Genomic DNA, 18,740 nt, shown 5'->3' on the forward strand with positions numbered 1-18,740 from the left:
TGTTAACCACCTGGGGCCTTGAGCTGTGTTACCCTCTTTTCAGAATCCACCAGGCAAGTAAGTGTCAGGGGTGACACTAAGCTACTGGATGCCTGGCTTCACAGATGTCAGCACTATGGAAGAATTGTAGTTATTAATTTTTAATTCACCCTTTCTTCTCTTATTTATTAAGATGGATTAGTTTAGAAAAGATGACAGACAGTGCCAAATGAAATCTGGAACAGTATTGATGTACTAGTAGGTTCAATCCTGTCTCCATTCCTCATTGCTGAGGCTCAACTTTCTTATCTCTGTAACAGCAGTAGTCTCTCTTGCAGGGCCACTGTAAGTACCAAGGGGTGTAGGTTATGCAAAGTACCTGAGACATAGTAGGTGCTCAACAAAGAGAGAAAGATTGGCCTTTTCCTTTTCCTTTCTCCTCTGAACACAACAGAGAAAGCTCAATTTTAATATGCATGGCTGAACCTGGGTCAGATGCTCCTGATCAACAGTTTTGACAAATGTATATTCATTTCTTAAGAAATCCTTTGGAGGAGCCCTATTTTATTTTGCTTTTATAAAACTTTTTATGAGTGCAGATTGCTATGAATATACAACTAAAGGAAAGATATAAATCAGTTAGATGTTTTTCTCTACCTGCTGATCCCTACAGGAAAGCTGTGACAATAGACAAGGGGATAATATCATAAGCCATTATTATTTTCTCTATCAATGAAATGATTTATAATGATCATTGGGCAAGCTGTGTGCTAATAATGAAGTCATTCGGTATAATTTGTAAAAGCGACATATGGTGATACACCACTTCCTACTGTTTTACATTTATTTATAGCTTAATTATCTGTTGTTATTGTTAAAGGGGTTGTTTTGAGATTGAACAGTAACTGAGCTCAGCTGATGGCAAAAAATGTGTAAAAATGTGTTTAGCTTATTTTGTCATGTCTCTCTTTGCGATGCAATGCCCAAATCCCTATGATTTGAATAAGTATTTTGTGTTTGGTTTATAGATTAGATACAGTATTTACTTTCAATTTCTATATGCATATAAAAAAGTTTTTATATCTGGTGCCATTAGTAACATGATTGCATTGTTAGATCCAGTCAAGGAATAAATTAGGCTCATTTGAGAACATTTCTTGTCTGCTGATAAGATACTGTTTCTAAAATTATTATGGTGGGTAATGACCACAAAAGTGTTAATGCCCTCAGCAATGTACCTCACTTACTTCCTCAATGACTCGTTGGAAATGTAGGTAGTCATATTTTCAATTTTTCCCCTTGAATTCCCTTTGGCTTGAGCACTATCATGCATAGCAGTTTTCCTTTTGTCTTTTGAGTGTGTATGTGCATGTGTGTGATGCAATTAGGTTGCACACTTTTTAACAGTAGTTTAACAGTAGTTACTTCGAGAGTTAAATAATTGATTGTGTTTTCCCTAATTTGCCTTTGTTCATAGTTATTTGATATCGTATCAAATTATTTGGTTTTAAAGCAAAACAATTAACAACACAGTGTTTAAATGATGTGGGAAGGCACTAGATAAATAGTTCTTCAAAGAACATTTTGGCAGACTGAAATGATTAAAACTAATTATTGGTGTTCTACATTCATAGTGCTGTTAGAAAATTACTCTCCATAGTAATATATCGTGCTATTTTGGCTTCCATACAAGTTGACTTCAGGGGACACAACCAAATTTATTATAGACGGTCACATCATTGAAGATACCACTGTCTAAGCAGAAAACAAAAATGCCTTAGTGGGGCATTATGGTATTCACACTACTAGCTAGAGAATGACGAAGTTACCATTCTTTAAATTAGAATACATTTAACAATTTTGTGTTGTGGAACTGTTTAATATATTAAATGATCTGCAAGATCCTCAGTTTATGTAGCATCCCCAAAAACATAAGGTTGTTCAATAAGGGCCTATGCCAGTGATCCCTGCCAATTATTAAAATGAATAAATAAGCACATTAGTTAAACTTTATAAAGCATTAAAAGTGTTATTTATTTAAGCTATGTTATGTCAGAAGCAAATGAATGGTCATCATTGTTGTGTTTGTTCCTTTATTTATTTATTTATTTATTTATTTATTTTTAATTTAAATTCTTTATTGTTTAAAGTATTACATGAGTCTCCGTTTTCCCCCATTGACCTCTCCCTGCCACTCCCATCCCCCAGCACATGCCCTCACCCCCCTACTGTGTATGTCCATTGATTATGCTCATATGCATGCATACAAGTCCTTTAGTTGATCTCTAAGCTCCCACTCCCCTGCCTTCCCTCATAGGTTGGACACTCTGTTCGATGCTTCTATGTCTCTGGTTCTATTTTTGTTCATCAGTTTATGTTGTTCATTATATTCCACAAATGAGGCTTATATTGCTTAACATAATGCTCTCTAGTTCCATCCATGCTGTTGCAAATGGTAAGAATTTCTTCTTTTTTACAGCAGTGTAGTGTTCCATTGTGTAGATGTACCACAGTTTTTTAATCCATTCATCTGCTGATGGGCACTTAGACTGTTTCCAAATCTTAGCTATGGTAAATTGTGCTGCTATGAACATAGGGGTGCATATATCCTTTCTGACTGGTGTTTCTGGTTTCTTGGGATATATTCCTAGAAGTGGAGTTACTGGGTCAAAATGGGAGTGTCATTTTTAATTTTTTGAGGAAACTCCATACTATTTTCCACAGTGGCTGCACCAGTCTGCATTCCCACCAGCAGTACAGGAGGGTTTCTTTTTCTCCGCATCCTCACCAGCACTTGTTGTTTGTTGATTTATTGATGATAGCCATTCTGACAGGTGTGAGATGGTACCTCATTGTTGTTTTAATTTGCACCTCTCAGATGATTAGTGACTTTGAGCATGTTTTCATATGTCTCTGGGCCTTCTGTATGTCCTCTTTTGAAAAGTATCTATTTAAGTCCTTTGCCTATTTTTTGATTGGGTTGTTTATCTTCCTTTTGTTAAATTGTATGAGTTCTATGTAAATTTTGGAGATTAATCCCTTATTGGAGGTAACATTGGCAAATGTGTTCTTCCATGCAGTGGGCTTTCTTGTTGTTTTGTTGATGGTTTCATTTTCTGTGCAGAAGCTTTTTATTTTGATGTAGTCCCATTTGTTTATTTTCTTCTTAGTTTCCATTGACCTAAGGGCTGTATTGTTAAAGATATTGCTATGACATATGTCTGATATTTTGCTGTCTATGGATTCTTCTAAGATTTTTATGGTTTCCCATCTTATGTTTAAGTCCTTTATCCATTTTGAGTTTATTTTTGGGTATGGTGTAAGTTGGTGGTCTAGTTTCATTTTTTTTTCCATGTATCTGTCCAATTTTCCCAGCACCATTTATTGAAGAGATTGTCTTGAATCTATTGTATGCTCTTGCCTCCTTTGTTAAATATTAATTGAGCATAATGACTTGGCTTGATCTCTGGGTTCTCTGTTCTGTTCTATTGGTCTATATGTCTGTTCTTGTGCCAGTACCAGGCAGTTTTGAGAACAGTGGCTTTGCACTATAGCTTGATATCTGGTATTGTGATCCCTCCAACTTTGTTCTCTTTTCTCAAGATTGCTGTGGCTATTCAAGATTTTTTTTTTGAATTGTTATCATTTGATACAAATAAAGAACATTTAAAGTCCATACATTTTTCTGGTCCTTGTGCAGAGTAATAATGATCCAAACCAGAACTATGGCCTGTAGTGCCTTGGTAGTAGTCCAGGTTCTCTTTAATCATCTTCTTAGCTGGTTGGGAGCTGATTCATATGGAGGTTATAGAATAGAGTATGTATAGTTACCTTCTCCCTGGAGAAAGGGCTTGGGCCTGATGTGGAAATGGAAGTATGTTGGGGGCCAGATGTAAGCTGGCAAGGTCCTTGCACCTGAAGGGGCTAGCAAGGCTGGGACCCTTACCCACACAGTTTTCCCAGACTTGTTTGGATGGCGATTGTCAGTAGAACGAGAACAGCCTTTCATGGCTTACCAAGAAGTCTGTAACTATTTACTGAGATATGCTGTACTGAGAACTTGTCCTTCTGTTCTGTCTCTCCCTTAGAGATAAAGAGGAACAAAGAATACATTCCTCTTGACAGACCTCCTATTCAGTGTGTTGTGTATAAATAGGATTGTATAGCTAATAAACTTGCTTCAGTTCCTCAAGAACTGGAGTCCTCCCAATCCTGCTTTCCTGTCTTTCTTTCTTTTCTCATTTCCCACCTCCCTACCTCAGCCCGGCTCAACCTGTCAGGCTGGCCCTGACAGAAGTAAGCAATGAACTTGGATCTCATGCTCCCTCCTGTGACTTCAAGAAAACATTTAGCACATTCACTTTCAACAGGGGGAGCTTGACCAAGTAAACTGAACCCTTCTCACCCTGGGTGCCAATGAACATTAAGTCAACCCAGCTATGGCTTAGACCAAACCAGAGCCTAGAAACCCAGGCCTGCTACTGCCACTTTTGACCTGGACAGCCATAGTGTCACTTAAGGCATTTTTAAAAAACCTAATAAACGTTATCTCTTTAGAACAGTTTTAGGTTCAACAAAATTGAGCTGGAAGTAGAGAGTTTCTGTAAATCCCATCTCCCTCACCAACTCCCCACAACCTGTCGCATTATGGATATCCTGCACCACATGAACTTACAGAGATACAGCACCCAATATCTATAGTTTGCATTAAGATGCTGTAAATTCTATGGACTTAGACAAATGTATAACAACATGTATTCACCATTGTATTATCATATAGAATAGTTTCAATGACCTAAAAATCCTCCTCGCTCTGCTTATTCACTCCTCCCTCCTCCTAAACCCCAGGCAACCACTGATCCTTTTACTGTCTCTATAGTTTTGCCTTTTCCACAAAGTTATCTTTTTCTTAAGATGATTGCAACCTCATTGAGATGATAATTTATCAATGGAACTTTGAAAATGCTAATGAGCTAACTGGAATATTTATGAATATGGCATGCATGAAAGTTACTATTAAATTTCTATAGGTTTGATTTTAAAAGCACTATACATGAAGAGTAAGTATGCAAGTTGTAGTAACACCTCATAGCCTTATTGTACCAACTTGCCATGGGGAAATCGAAGTATCATTACTTTATTAAAGTACCTAATGTAAACTGAAATTTAGTACAGGAATTAAAAAATATATATCAGATAGCTTCTTAATTAGGCAACACATAATTATTAATTGTTCCGTCCTTTTACTTGAAGCAAAACAATAAAACTAACAATATGGACTTACTTTTCATTTGAGAAAAAGGTACATACTGGGTTAACAAAATGCAATTACATTTTATAGCTACAAAATTATTTCAACAGGACCATTAATTGCTCTCAAGATATAACAGGTAAAATTTACTGCTAGCAACAGCTTATTTTGTAATAATCACATGGGAGAATTTTTCCTAAACTTTAATTTCAATAGATATTGCTTTAATTTATCAGAATTTGCCATTATTGTGTTTTTAAGTAAGGCATTAAGTTATTACTCAAACACAATGGTGTCTGAGTTCTTATGTATTACAAACTGAGTGAGCAGACAGAAACAAAATTATATCTCATTCTAGTAAAAATGACAGAAACATTTTTTTCTCTAATAGCATTCTACAGGAGGCCCAAACTGATTTGCAGTCTGCTCTCTTTGTATAGTTAATTAATCTAAAAGACACATTTATTAACTTGAGTTTTTAAAGTTTGCTTAACTATAATTTTTAAAACCCCTCTTAAGATTGCACATTATTTACCAGACAGAAGCAAACAAAGTTGATGTAGTTCCCTAAGACCCTAAAATGTACTTGATAAGAACATGTATTCCCAGTTGTGAAAACCCATAGTTTCCACCCTCCTCCCTATTCTCTTTCTCTCCCTTTCTTTTTATACTAGAGGCCCGGTGCATGGAATTCATGCTGTGCTGATGGCAATTTTGAATTCTCATCTCTGATCTAACCTTCTTATAGTGCGAGCTCTGTGAAGGCAAGCATTAGTCTTGTTCATTCTTAGTTCACTCATGGACTTTACCTGTGTCTATGCATCTATGCTAGCACTGCATGGTGACTAGTCATTTTGGTTGACATGGTCACTGCCTTTTTATATATATAGATAAGGGATAGGGGTGTCCCTCAGCCTGGCCTGCACTCTCTCCAATTCGGGACCCACAGGGATTGGGCCTAAACCAGCAGTCAGACATTTCTCTCGAAATCCAGGACCACTGGCTCCTAACCATTCACCTGCCTGACTGCTTAATGCCCCCAATACCCCTCCTCTGCCTGCCTAGTCCCCCACAACTGCCCTCCTCTGCAGGCCTGATCACCCCCAACTGCCCTCCCCTGCCAGCCTGATTTTTCCCCTAACTGCTCTCCCCTGCCAGCCTGATCACCCCTAACTGCCTCTGCCTTGGCCCCCACCACCATGGCTTTGTCCGGAAGGAAGTTGGACATCCAGAAGATGGCTGGTCAACTGGGTCTAATTAGCATATTACCCTTTTATTACTATAGATAGATTATATAGGATAGGATTGCTTAAATGGCAGGGGTGGGGGGAGCCTTTTTCAAAAGGAGGAGATGCTCTTGGCAGACAAAAATACATAACCCCTATATCAGGACTGATAGCCAGCTATATGCACTATACTGCCAAACCAGTCATTAAAAAATTGAACCGCTTTCGTACACCTTACACGAAACAGCTGTTGCCCTTAAAACCCCTCCCCAGTCCCCACCTTAGGTTCTGACTTAGCAGTTCACCCAGTTAGGTTCTGATTGGTTGGTTTCTATGCCAGTCAGCATCAAAAGCTCTGCCTCCTAGGCAGCCGTTGGCTCTTCTGGGAAATCCAGAAAGGCCCCACCATCACATCAGTGCCAGCTCTTCAGTCACGCCCCCAGTCCACTATCAGGTGTATCTCTGGTCTGTGCTGGTGGCAATTTTGAATTCTCATCCTTGACCTAACCTTCTTACAGTGCAAGCTCTGTGAAGGCAAACATTTGTCTTGTTCATTCTTAGTTCACTCATGGACTTTCCCTGTGTCTATGCATCTAGCATCACATGGTGACCAGTTGAACTGTCATTTCGGTCGTCACGGTCGCTGCCTTTTTATATATATAGATAAGGGATAGGGCAGTATAAAGGGAATTAAATTGGATATTGTACTGGTTTCCTATTGTGGCTGTATTACCACAAATGTAATTACTTAAAACAACACAAATTTATTTTCTTATAGTCTGTAGTTCAAAAATCCAAAGTGGGACTAATTGGTCTAAACTCAAGGTGTTGGCAGGGCTGCCTTTGTTTGTTTGTTTGTTTGTTTTTGTTTTTTTTTAGTGGCTCTAGGCAAAAATCTGATGTCTTGACTTTTTACTTATTTTTTATTGATTTCAGAGAGGAAGTTGAGAAGAAAAGAGAGATAGAAACATCAATGATGAGAGAGAATCACTTATTGGCTACTTTCTACAAACCCCACATAAGGGATCCAGCCAGCAACTGGGGTATGTTCCCTGGCTAGGAATCAAACCTTGACCTCCTGGCTCATAGGTCGATGCTCAACCACTGAACCATGCCAGCCTGGCTTGACTTTTTAAATAGTATTAAAGTGAGACTACAAAAAGGAATGAAGTATTTGAATGATATTTTAATACAATACTGCGCCTTAAAATTATACTTCCAAAGCTCATAATTAGTTAAGAGTTAATGTGATTCAGAGGCTGGACATTTGTACTATGGTTTCAAATTTAGAATATTTTAAGATTTAATCCCTTAATAAATGTTAAAATACAAGTTCTTCTGTCTCAGGTTATTAATACTAGACAGAAACTCAATTTCCCTAATGAACCATTTTCTTCCTGCAACCTTAAATCTGGTAAATGAAAGTTCCTTGTCACTTGCATTCTCTGTAGATGTTGACCTGAAAAGTCACATATAATGAGAACATTGCTAAAGTAGTAACCATGTCATTTTTATAAAATTTCAGCCAATAGTTTCCTGATATCAGCAATAGATTCCACAGATAGAAGAACAAGTGACTCTCCTGAAATCCTATGACCTCAATAGAATGTGAAAGTAATAAATGCATTCCTCAAGAGAGATGGTGTGGTTGAAGCAGCAGATGTTTACAATTTGTCTCTCAGCTCTCAATAATAAGAAATTACACAGATTCAATACCTAAATGAAATTAATCATTGTCTCTTTGTCCAATACAGTACATATAATGAGTTATGTATAAATGGCAATTCATACACAGATTTGACACAGATGGTTTATGCTCTGTTATATCTTAATTAATCATATCAATCACTCTAATGTACTAGAATTTTTAAGGTTTTCAAACATTCCATTTAAAAAATAAAATTCATGAAAGTAGTATAGAGTGATGATTAAAAGAACTGACCCTGGAATTAAATCATGCTAAAAAAAACTTATAAATTTTACTCACAATTAAAGAAGTTCAAAAAATTAGATTTTATGTACTTGTTTTAAATGGACATCAACTTTAGTCTTAAAGCTTGAAGAAAAAAGTCATAATTTTATTAATTGGAAATTTTATGTAAAAACTAGAGGCCCGGTGCACAAAATTCATTCAAGAGGGGTCCCCTCAGCCCAGCCTGCACCCTCTCTAATCCAGGACCCCTTGGGGGATGTCCAACTGCTGGTTTAGGCCAGATCCTGAGGATCTGGCCTAAACCAGCAGTTGGACATTCCTCTCACAATCCTGGACCGCTGGTTCCTAATCGCTCACCTGCCTGCCTGTCTGGTTGGCCCTAACTGCCCCCTCCCTGCTGGCCTGATCACCCCTAACTGACCCCCTGCTGGCCTGATCACCCCTAACTGACCCCCTGCTGGCCTGGTCGCTCCTAACTACCCCCCGCCGCCAGCCAGCCTGGTCGCCCCCCCTGCCAGCCTGGCCACCCCTAACTGCCCTCCCTGCCAGCCTAGCCACCTCTTACTGCTCCTCCTGGTAGTCTAACTGCCCCTAACTTCTCCCCCTGCTGGCCTGGTTGCCCCCAATTGCCCCCCTGCCAGCCTGGTCACCCCTCACAGTCCCCACTCTGGTCTGGTTGCCCCACACAGCCTGCTGTTCAGTCGTTTGGTTGTCCCTCACTAACTCCCCCTGCCGGCCTGGTCATAGGCAGTCATCTTATGAGGGTGTGAGGGTTAATTTGCATATTACCTCTTTATTATATAGGATACTCAAAGAAGTCAGTAAAGATACTAAAGGTATTTATAAATTTTATTAACTAAATATGTACATTACAGACTTTGAAAATTTCATTTTGTTAAACTTTTATGTTGAATTTAGCTTTCTTTTTTTATGGAATAAACTTTTAAAGATATATTTGCCTATATAAATGGACTTTAAGTAGTGCCATGAGTATAAATATGTTTAACACCTAACACTATATCCAAGTAGAAAATAAGATTCACTGAGACTAGCTTCTTGTGTGAAAACTTTTCCAAGTGTATGTACTTTGCCAATTCATCACATCAGGAAGTCAGTGAAAGGAGACATTTTTTAGTAGGGATTAGACACCAAAATCTGGGTACTTCACCTGAATGTAAGATTTGAAGTAGAGAAAATGGTCATTTTAGTGTGGCTTATTTTCAGCTATAGAATGAGTTATCTAGATATTGTCTTTGTACATACACATCCTTTCCATGTCTTTTTGATTAGGCTGTAAATCTCACTGTCTTATCTAGTACTAATATGGATTTTCTTTTATTGTTTTGTCAGTTTATGTTTTTATCCATTTTTTCTTCTTAATATGATAATTCTATAATTTCATTGCTATCAAATAATCATTTCCTTTAAACATAGAGTAAACTTGGAGTCAGGAAAAGATAAAGTCGTAGAACTAATAGAATGCAGTTTGTACAGGGAGCTCTGGTTTTTAGCTTTCTTGTTATAATAAGCCAGACATACAAGATTCTACTGAGACTAACTGCTGACAAAATACAGTTGACCTTACAAACCTTCAAGGGAAATAAGAGGATCAAACAAAGCCAATGTATGGAAAAGACTGGTTTGGGATAAACATAAGAATTACATCCAGCATGGGTATCTTTCTTTTACTTGTTAATCCTCACTGAGGATATTTTTTCCATTGATTTTCAGAGAGAGTGGAGAGAGGAAGAGAGAGAGAAAGAAACATTGATGTGAGAGACACATTGATTGGTTGCCTCCCGCACACGTCCTGACCAGGGCTGGGGGTCGAACCTGTAACCCAGTATGTGCCCCTGACCAGGAATCCAACCTGAGACCCTTTGGTGCACAGGGCCAATGCTCTAACCACTGAGACACCGGCCAGGGAGCATTGGTATCTTTTGACCCTCCCCAGCAGGTATCTGCCATAGTTCTCCCATCCCTTCTGAAGCTTCTGTTTTCCCTCTCTATTGAACGTAAAAGCCAACCCAACAGTACCCCATTCCATGATGCAAAGCCAAGAGGGAAGTTTATAACTCTTATTCCAGGGTAGAAAGTATCAAACCACACAATCAAACCAGCACACATTATGTGGTGTCAGTGCACATGGTAGCAACTTCAATCAAATCAGAGCTGCTACCATGTGTAACCTGTTATGTGAGCCTATAGCCAGGCCAGTGTTCCTAATTTACTATACTAAAATATCAACATGGCAGAATGCATTTTTGAATTCCAGATTTTCTAAATACTTCTAAGAGGCTATTAAAGTGATGTAGAACAGAACTGTATTTCAGAAAAACAGGCATGAGGGCGGGATATTGATGGATGCTTTCTGGGACTTTTTCAGGGGTACAGTGAGGAGCAGAGGAAATGTTAGAACACCACACCATATATGGCAGGTGAGGGGAGGCAGAGGTGGGAAGAGGGCTGACATATTCATGTTCAAAGAAAAGTCTGGGAGAAGAAGAAAAGAAAAAGGAACAAAACAACAAAAGGTAACCAAACCCAAGTCAGAGGAAAAAAAGGTTTCACACAGTACAATATCAAAAAAGTAACAGGGGGATGGGGGGTAATGTGGAGATAAGGACACATATGTAATAACTTAATGAAAAAAAAAGTAACAGGAACACACTAAATGCACAAGCTGGTGGTAGGTAACATTGTGATAGGTCCTTCCGGCATGGGCCAGGTAGGTTTCTTCTGATCTGTTATCTCAACGTTATTTAGAGGTGAGAACTTTAGCAAGAATCTCTCACGGGAGGACAGGCATGCTTCACTCATTGGTTCGGGATCTGTCTGTACCTTGTAGGTACCCAACTCAGCATCCAGGTGTCTTTTTTTTTTTTTTTTTTTTTTTTTGACATGCAGGCTTCCAACTGGCTGTCCAGCTGCTCCTTGATCAGTACAGGGCGAGCCAAGCACCTCTCCCTCGGCTACCCTGTCCTCTGCCTCCAAAGTCCCCTCTTCCCGACCTATCATACCTCGACCTCGACCTCGACCACTGATTCTGCCGCCTCTCCCGGACCTCCACGACCTTGACTACCACCTCTTCTTAAGCCCGTGTGGGGAGCTAAGGCTTGTCCACCTCGGAGCAGATTTTGACCTGGGAGAGACACCTAAGTAGGGTTCTTGCGGCACGTTCCCCTCACCCCGCCCCCCCCCCCGCCCCCCCCCCCCCCCCATCCTCCTCTGGGCACGCCTCTCTGAATTAAGGGCAGACCTCGTCCCCGGTCGCTCCCCTGGCCAGGCCTACGGGCCGGCCTAACTGTGCTTGGAGGTTCCTCTTACCCAGGCTCTGCTCTAAGCTCTTCTGCTTAAGTGTCAATGCTGCCAGGACAGAGGGTCAGCTTTCCACCTGCTGAGCCAGTCTTCTGATTCTGGCGCTGGCTCGCTGCTGCTGTTGCTGCATCGAAGTCCGAATAATCATGGGAACCGGCTTTTTGTTCTTCAGCTTATTAGAAAAGCGCCCATTGAGAGACATCTTGGTGGTGCGTTTCAGCACAACGTTCGGTGCAGCCATCTTCAAATTCTGAGAATGGGAGGAAAAGGACGCCAGTGTTCCTCCTAGGGCTGCCACCACTGTTGCAGAAGGCAGGCCAGGGCTGAGTAACCTGAGTTGATGGTGAGGAGGCTCTGGTTAAGTTGTTTGGGGTTGGATAGGTGTGTGAGCGGTACACTGCTAGGTTAGTTCGTTGTTATTGGCTGTCTGTCTGGTCAGCGAGTCCACCTGCTTGCCCCGCCTGCCCTTTCCTGCCTCTTGTCTGTGCCACCACAACCCCAGCCAACTTCTGCTTGGTGTCCAAACAAAATGCACTGTTAGTTCTCTTGCTATGTGATGACCTTGACTTACGCTGGCTCCTCAGATTCTGCTCCCATTGATATGTAGCAATGGGGCCTCATCCTATATAATAAAAGCCTATGTGGCCGTGTAAGGAGCAATCACCAGGAGGCTGCATGTGCAGAGGGTGCATGTGGGTGGGGGAGGCTTGATGCTGCCAGTGCAGTGCGAAGGTGGGTCCCCCGGCTCCCGTCTACCTCTTTAGGGCAATCCATTGGGGACTCCCGGATGGGTGGGCAGGGCCTATCTCTTTGGGGCTATCAATCCGGGGCTTCCGCACTGTGAGAGGGCACAGGCTAGGCTGGGGGACCCCACTCCCTCCCAGTGCATGAATTTCGTGCACAGGGCCTCTAGAGTTCAGATAAAGAAAAAAAAAGAAATAAAGAATATGGGGGAGAAATGATGACAGAAATTCTTCTTCCTTATTATTAGTAAGCCCTTTACAGAGTTGTACCCATCTAAACACCAGAGAAAGGGTAAATTATGGAGTTATCATGATGCCTCATGGGGCTGCCTGTGAGTTTTTACTATAGGTTGCAAAACCACATAGCATGCTTTCCCTAGAGCATGGCTATTATTTCTTGTCTTCATGGAGGACAAAATGTTGCTTTTATCTGCCATGGTACATCTTAGCCTTTGAGCTGGGAGAAGAACATATGCTCTTTGAATTGTGCATCTTTCTGATGAAGCTGTGCCTGTAAACCTAAAGTTTATGTTGTCATTATTGGTCATTTTTTAGTGACAAATGAAACCTATCAAAGGAAAAACTCAATAGTGCTTTGGTTCTAACCAGCAAATATGATTACAGAATACTGAGATTGGAAGAAATATATTGTACATTATGTTGATTACTGTGAAATCAGAGTTGGATTAATTATGCAGTTTGGGATGAAAATACACTTGATGTGTGAAGAGTTCCATAAAGCCTTGCTTTCTGTTATTTACTTGTTATGTATGTGGTCCAGTTTTTAACTCATGAAAAAAAATAGCACAAATTTCTGTTGTGATTAGCTTACCATGTCAGGTTTTACCATCTCAGTAGTGATGTTTTCAGATATTAATCAGTATTGCTTGACCTGTGTTAGAAGACAGCATTCACAAATAATATTCTATCAACATAAAAATAGAAGACTGGTTCAATTTATGTTTCATTTTTCCTTGTTCTTCTGAATACCTATTCAGCTCATCTCAGACAAACCTAATTATTATCTGCTGCCTGCACTTTTCTCTATCTGTGGATTCTTTCTTCAGCTCCTGAATACTTTTATTAATTTATCCAATTATGCCTTAAAATGTACACTATGTAAGTCAGATACCATAGAGCACTTACATTCAATAATGTTAATTTATTGACATTTAAAAATTTTTTCAATGGATTTCTGATGTAAAGTTGGATTTCTCACATACTTTGTTGGTTTTTTTCCAGTACATTTTTGTCATAGCTATGTGACCATATAATTTATTGACCACAACAGAATACTTTGGATTGAAAGGGAGAACTATTAATAATTATGCCATGCCAATAGATACAAATTGGACCTATCATGGGAAAACTATGGAACATGGACTAAAGACAAGTCAACACCTGCTTTTGAAGAGCCCACAGACTAAGAACAACTTTTACATTTTTCAATGGAAAAATGGCAAGAGAAGAATAATATCTCATAATGTGAAATTTATATAAAATAATTTGTGTTCATAAATAAAATTTTATTGGAACACGGTCACATCAAATCATTATAAATGGTCTATGGATGTTTTCTTACTGCAGTGGCAGAGTTGAATAGCTGCAATTCACCAATTGCTTAGGATATTTACTGCTTGAATCTTTAGAGAAAAAGGATACTGCCCCCTGAAGTAGAGTAATCCTAGACCTAGCCCAATTTAGATAATTCATTTCCATAGGGCAGGATCTTTTTTTATAATAGTCCCCATGAAAATGGCATATCTACAAATAATACTTGCATGTATTATTATCTATATATATAAAAAGCTATGTGACTGACCATCTGTCCGTCTGACCATCCAACTGACCAGCTGGTACATATGATGCGCACTGGCAATTTAAAAATAAATGTTAACTCGCACATGTGCGGTACATATAAGGCTCTCACTGGCACCAATCGCACGCTTGTGTTTGTATCTGTCATTGATTGTGAATTTGGTGAATTTTGAATATACTCGATGGAGATTTTCACACCTATTTGAGTGATGATTCCATCGATTCAACAGATGATGCCGAAAAGGAAAATTTTCCCATTGGATTTTTTAATAGTATTATACCTTCAGGAATGCCATGTCATAAATTAAAATTGAAAGTAGGTGCAATCATCATGCTACTGCCAAATCTTAATAGTAAATAGGGTCTTTGTACTGGTACTAGATTTATTATCAAAAGATTGTGACCTAACATAATTGAAGCTGATGTATTAACAGAATCTGCAGAGGGAGAGGTTGTTCTGATTCCAAGAATTGATTTGTCCCCGTCTGACACTGACCTCCCATTTAAATTAATTTGAAGACAGTTTCCCATGATGCCAGCATTTGTGATGACTATTAATAAATCACAAGGACAGCCCTAACCGGTTTGGCTCAGTGGATAGAGCGTCGGCCTGCGGACTCAAAGGTCCCAGGTTCGATTCTGGTCAAGGGCATGTACCTTGGTTGCGGGCACATCCCCAGTGGGGAGTGTGCAGGAGGCAGCTGATCGATGTTTCTCTCTCATCTATGTTTCTAACTCTCTATCCCTCTCCTTTCCTCTCTGTAAAAAATCAATAAAATATATTTTAAAAAAATAAATAAATAAATCACAAGGACAAACTCTAGATAGAGTCGGAATATTCCCATCTGAACCCATTTTTGGACATGGTCGGTTATATATTGCTTTCTCTTGAGTTTGAAGAGCTTGTGATCTTAAAGTTGTAAATACTTCATCACAAGGGAAATTAGTCAAGCACTCTGAAAGTATTTTTACTCTTAATGTGACATACAGGGAGATATTAGAATAAGTTTAATCAATTTATCAGTTATTGTTTTTATCAATGTTTTTATATCATGTTTTTGTTGTTTTTATATCATGTTTTTGTTATTTTTATGTCATGTCTTTGTTGTTATATCATGTTGTTATTGTTTATTTATTAATAAATTTATATATTATTTTCATATATATTTTACTAATTTTCTTTCATCTCTGACACTTTTATTATAGAAAAAGGGCAGATAGTGATATTAAAATATTTATTCTAATTAATTTTCTTTCAATGTGCACAAATTTTTGTGCACCGGGCCAGTAGTATATTTAATGCTGATGTTAATGATGATATTTCTGGTGATATATTTACCCACTCTGTAGTTGCCTATTGACAAATCTCTTCCAGGTCACATTTTTGGCTCCATCATAAAGTCTGCTAGAAGATCTTTAGTTCTTCAACAATATACTTTTATTTATCTTTTCAACAGTATACGTTTGCATGCAATTATTCAATTTAATTTTGATATGAATTAAAAATAGATTTTTCTTCAAGAACCATACTGCTTCTATTTTCTCTAACAAAAATTAGTAGGCAACCCTGAAAGCAGTTTTGGGTTTTTGTCTGAATGCTTTTAAAAGTGTGGGGTAGAGTAATCTTTTAAAACAACCTCATGCTGTCTCTTTGGTATTGAATCAAAAGAGCTACAGAAATTCAACCTCGTTGTCCAGTAGGCCAGATACATTTCTCTTTTAAAGCGAGTCATTTATTTATTGGTTAATTAACAAGTCAGGTGCTCTCATCAAAGCTGACACAATTGGAGTATGTGCATCACCATGTCTATGAAGCTTAGCTGAATGTGTGCTTATTGAGACTCTTCACCGATTTTCAGGTCAGGTTGGCTCTGTCCTAGGCATATGTGGAATATTTTTGAGACCAACATGAAATACAAAAATTATGTAGATCTTGAAATTAAGTTAATCTGAAATTACATTGTCAATAGAACAACAAGCTTATTGTTCTTGTACCTTTCATTAACCATTTGGATGTCCAAATGTTGACTTTTGTGAAATATGGCAGCCAGAATGAGCTGGAAGCCTGTTAGGAATGAGATCTGAATTAGTATTCTCTTGGCACCAAAAATGTGCCATTCATATTTTCTTTTGTAGCTCTAATTACATATAATAATTCTAGGTTTTTCGTTTTTAAAAGAGCCCTTCATGTATAGAATACTGTAAAACTATTCAGTTCATATGTCAACCCTAATTAAAACCTATCTCAGAATTCATTAAAATTGGATCAACTGTTTAACATCCCTTACAGCAGTGCACCTTTAGATGAAAAAAACTGCACCCTCCATTTTCCCTTTTCAGTTTTTGTGGTCTAATTAATAGAAACCATTAATTTGGAGGGATGAATTAAAAATGGAATGAATAGTATAGTCTTTGTGTGATTCTCCAAAGGTTTTCTATGCCATAATCAAGGTGAAGAAAAATATGCTTATTGCAAATGTACTGAGCTGACAGAACCATATATTTGGAATCATTAAGTCTGTGGTAACTAGTGAAAATAGAATGTATATAATGAGGATAAAATTAAATGGATGATAGATTCCAAGCTTTAATGACTCAAAGAAAAAAACAACAACAACTCCAGTTCCTAAGTCCATGCTAGTCAAAGGGAAATAAAACTCATTATTTCAAAAAAAAATTAGCAAGATGCTTTACGATTTTTATCCAATTTGTAGTGTGGTGATAGAAATTTGTTGAAGTGGCCCTCGTAGACATTATAAATATGTATGAAAAAGAATAATGAGTCTTTGCTATTCAGAGAAAATGAAATAAAAAATGTGATCAGCTGAGTAATTAAGAAAATATATGCTTTCCAGGAGGGCAGAAGTGTAAAAAGCTCTGTGTTTTCACACCAGTACCAGAGTGGTTGTCCTTCTATTTAAAAAAAAAAAACTTCGAGAAGGTGTTCATAGACAAAAGTCTGACTCCAATGGCTATGTCTTAGTCCATTCAGGGAAATTACCATAGACTTGGTATCTAAACAAAACACACAAAAAAAACATCTATTTTTTCCCAGTTCCAGAGGCTGGGAAGTCTAATCTCAAGTTGCTGACAGAGCCAATGTCTGGTGAGAGCTGCTTCCTGGTTCACAGACGACAGTCTTCTTGCTGTGTCCTCATGTGTTGGAAAGAGAGCTAGTTTTCTGGGGTCTCTTTTCTAGGGCACTAATCTCATTCATGAGGGTTCTACTCTAATGACTTTCACCTCCCAAAGGCCTAACCTCTTAATACCATCACACTGGGGGTTAGGATTCTGACATATTAATTTGGGGGACACAAACTTTCATTATATGCGATGGTGATAACTCTGAAGATGATTCACAATGAAGCCATTGCCATAGCTTTGCACAGATGATCTACTAGAGAATAAAACAAGTACTAAAGAGGCTAACATGATAATCAGAGGCTAAAGCTAGAAGTAATGGTCTAAGAAGTTATTCCTTTAAGAGATTTGTTGTGGGCAACCTCCATTAAAAAATTTTAGAATGGTTAAGCTAGTGATATTTTAATTTCTACTCCTGGTTCTGTCTTTAACCATTAGAAATAAATTATTTGTATGCAAAAATCTCCCAGTAAAGTAAGCTCAGATTATTATTCCTGACCTGAATCATTTTCAAAGTTGAGCTACTACTGGGAACTGGAATTTGTGCTTTAATGGGAAAAACTATCTTGGAATTTGATGCAATGGATACCAACACCATAAAGCCTCTGTCTGCACCCTAAACTTGCTCCTGGGACTTCTGCATGAAAAGAATTCTACACACTAGTCATTCATATACAAATTAAAAATATAACTTAACTCAATGATTTTGTACTTTCAACAAAGAAAAACTAATTTTGTCTTAGGAAACATGTTTCATCTGATGCTTAAACAGCTCATTAAAGACACATGGTTGATCTCAGTGATATTGTGAATTATTAATTAATTTCTTAAAAATTTATAAGAATGCATTCATATCCTTTTCTACTTCCCTGAGTCTTGAACACTTACCAAGTTTGGTATGGGTATATCATAGTGAAAACTGTCTTTCATGAGATAAGAAACATGTTCAGAAGGCATGATTCTAAACCCATGCCAAAAAGATAAGCCTGAATGAGTTTTTTATGTCTTCAAATTATACTACTTGTTGCTTATTTTTCATTTTTGGAAATCAAGCTGCTAATATTAGGGCAAGAGTTCTCAGAAAATGGAATACCCATAGACATTATATATTTCATAGAAGTTCTGAAACCTTTTTGTCATCATCATATTTGCTATCATATAACCTGAAAATAGGACAAAATAAAAATATTCTCTCCAGATAGTAACAATCCTTCAAAGTTAATAGCTATGGCAGAAATTGGCTGCTAACAAAACTGGTTTTCCTTTCTTCTGAATCCACAGATAGACATCATTTATAAGCCTTTCTTGAAGTTGGATGGGACCACATGTCT

General features: G+C 38.2%; 1 pseudogene; it reads right to left on the bottom strand.

Annotated features, from left to right (window-relative positions):
• Positions 1-11,059: 11,059 nt before the first annotated feature.
• On the bottom strand, positions 11,060-11,948 carry LOC139002410 (chromatin target of PRMT1 protein pseudogene; annotated as a pseudogene).
• Positions 11,949-18,740: the final 6,792 nt, after the last annotated feature.

Source organism: Myotis yumanensis, unplaced genomic scaffold (assembly GCF_028538775.1).
Source record: "Myotis yumanensis isolate MYYU_CA2020_CCGP unplaced genomic scaffold, mMyoYum1.0.hap1 SCAF_2, whole genome shotgun sequence".
NCBI classification, from domain to species: domain Eukaryota; kingdom Metazoa; phylum Chordata; class Mammalia; order Chiroptera; family Vespertilionidae; genus Myotis; species Myotis yumanensis.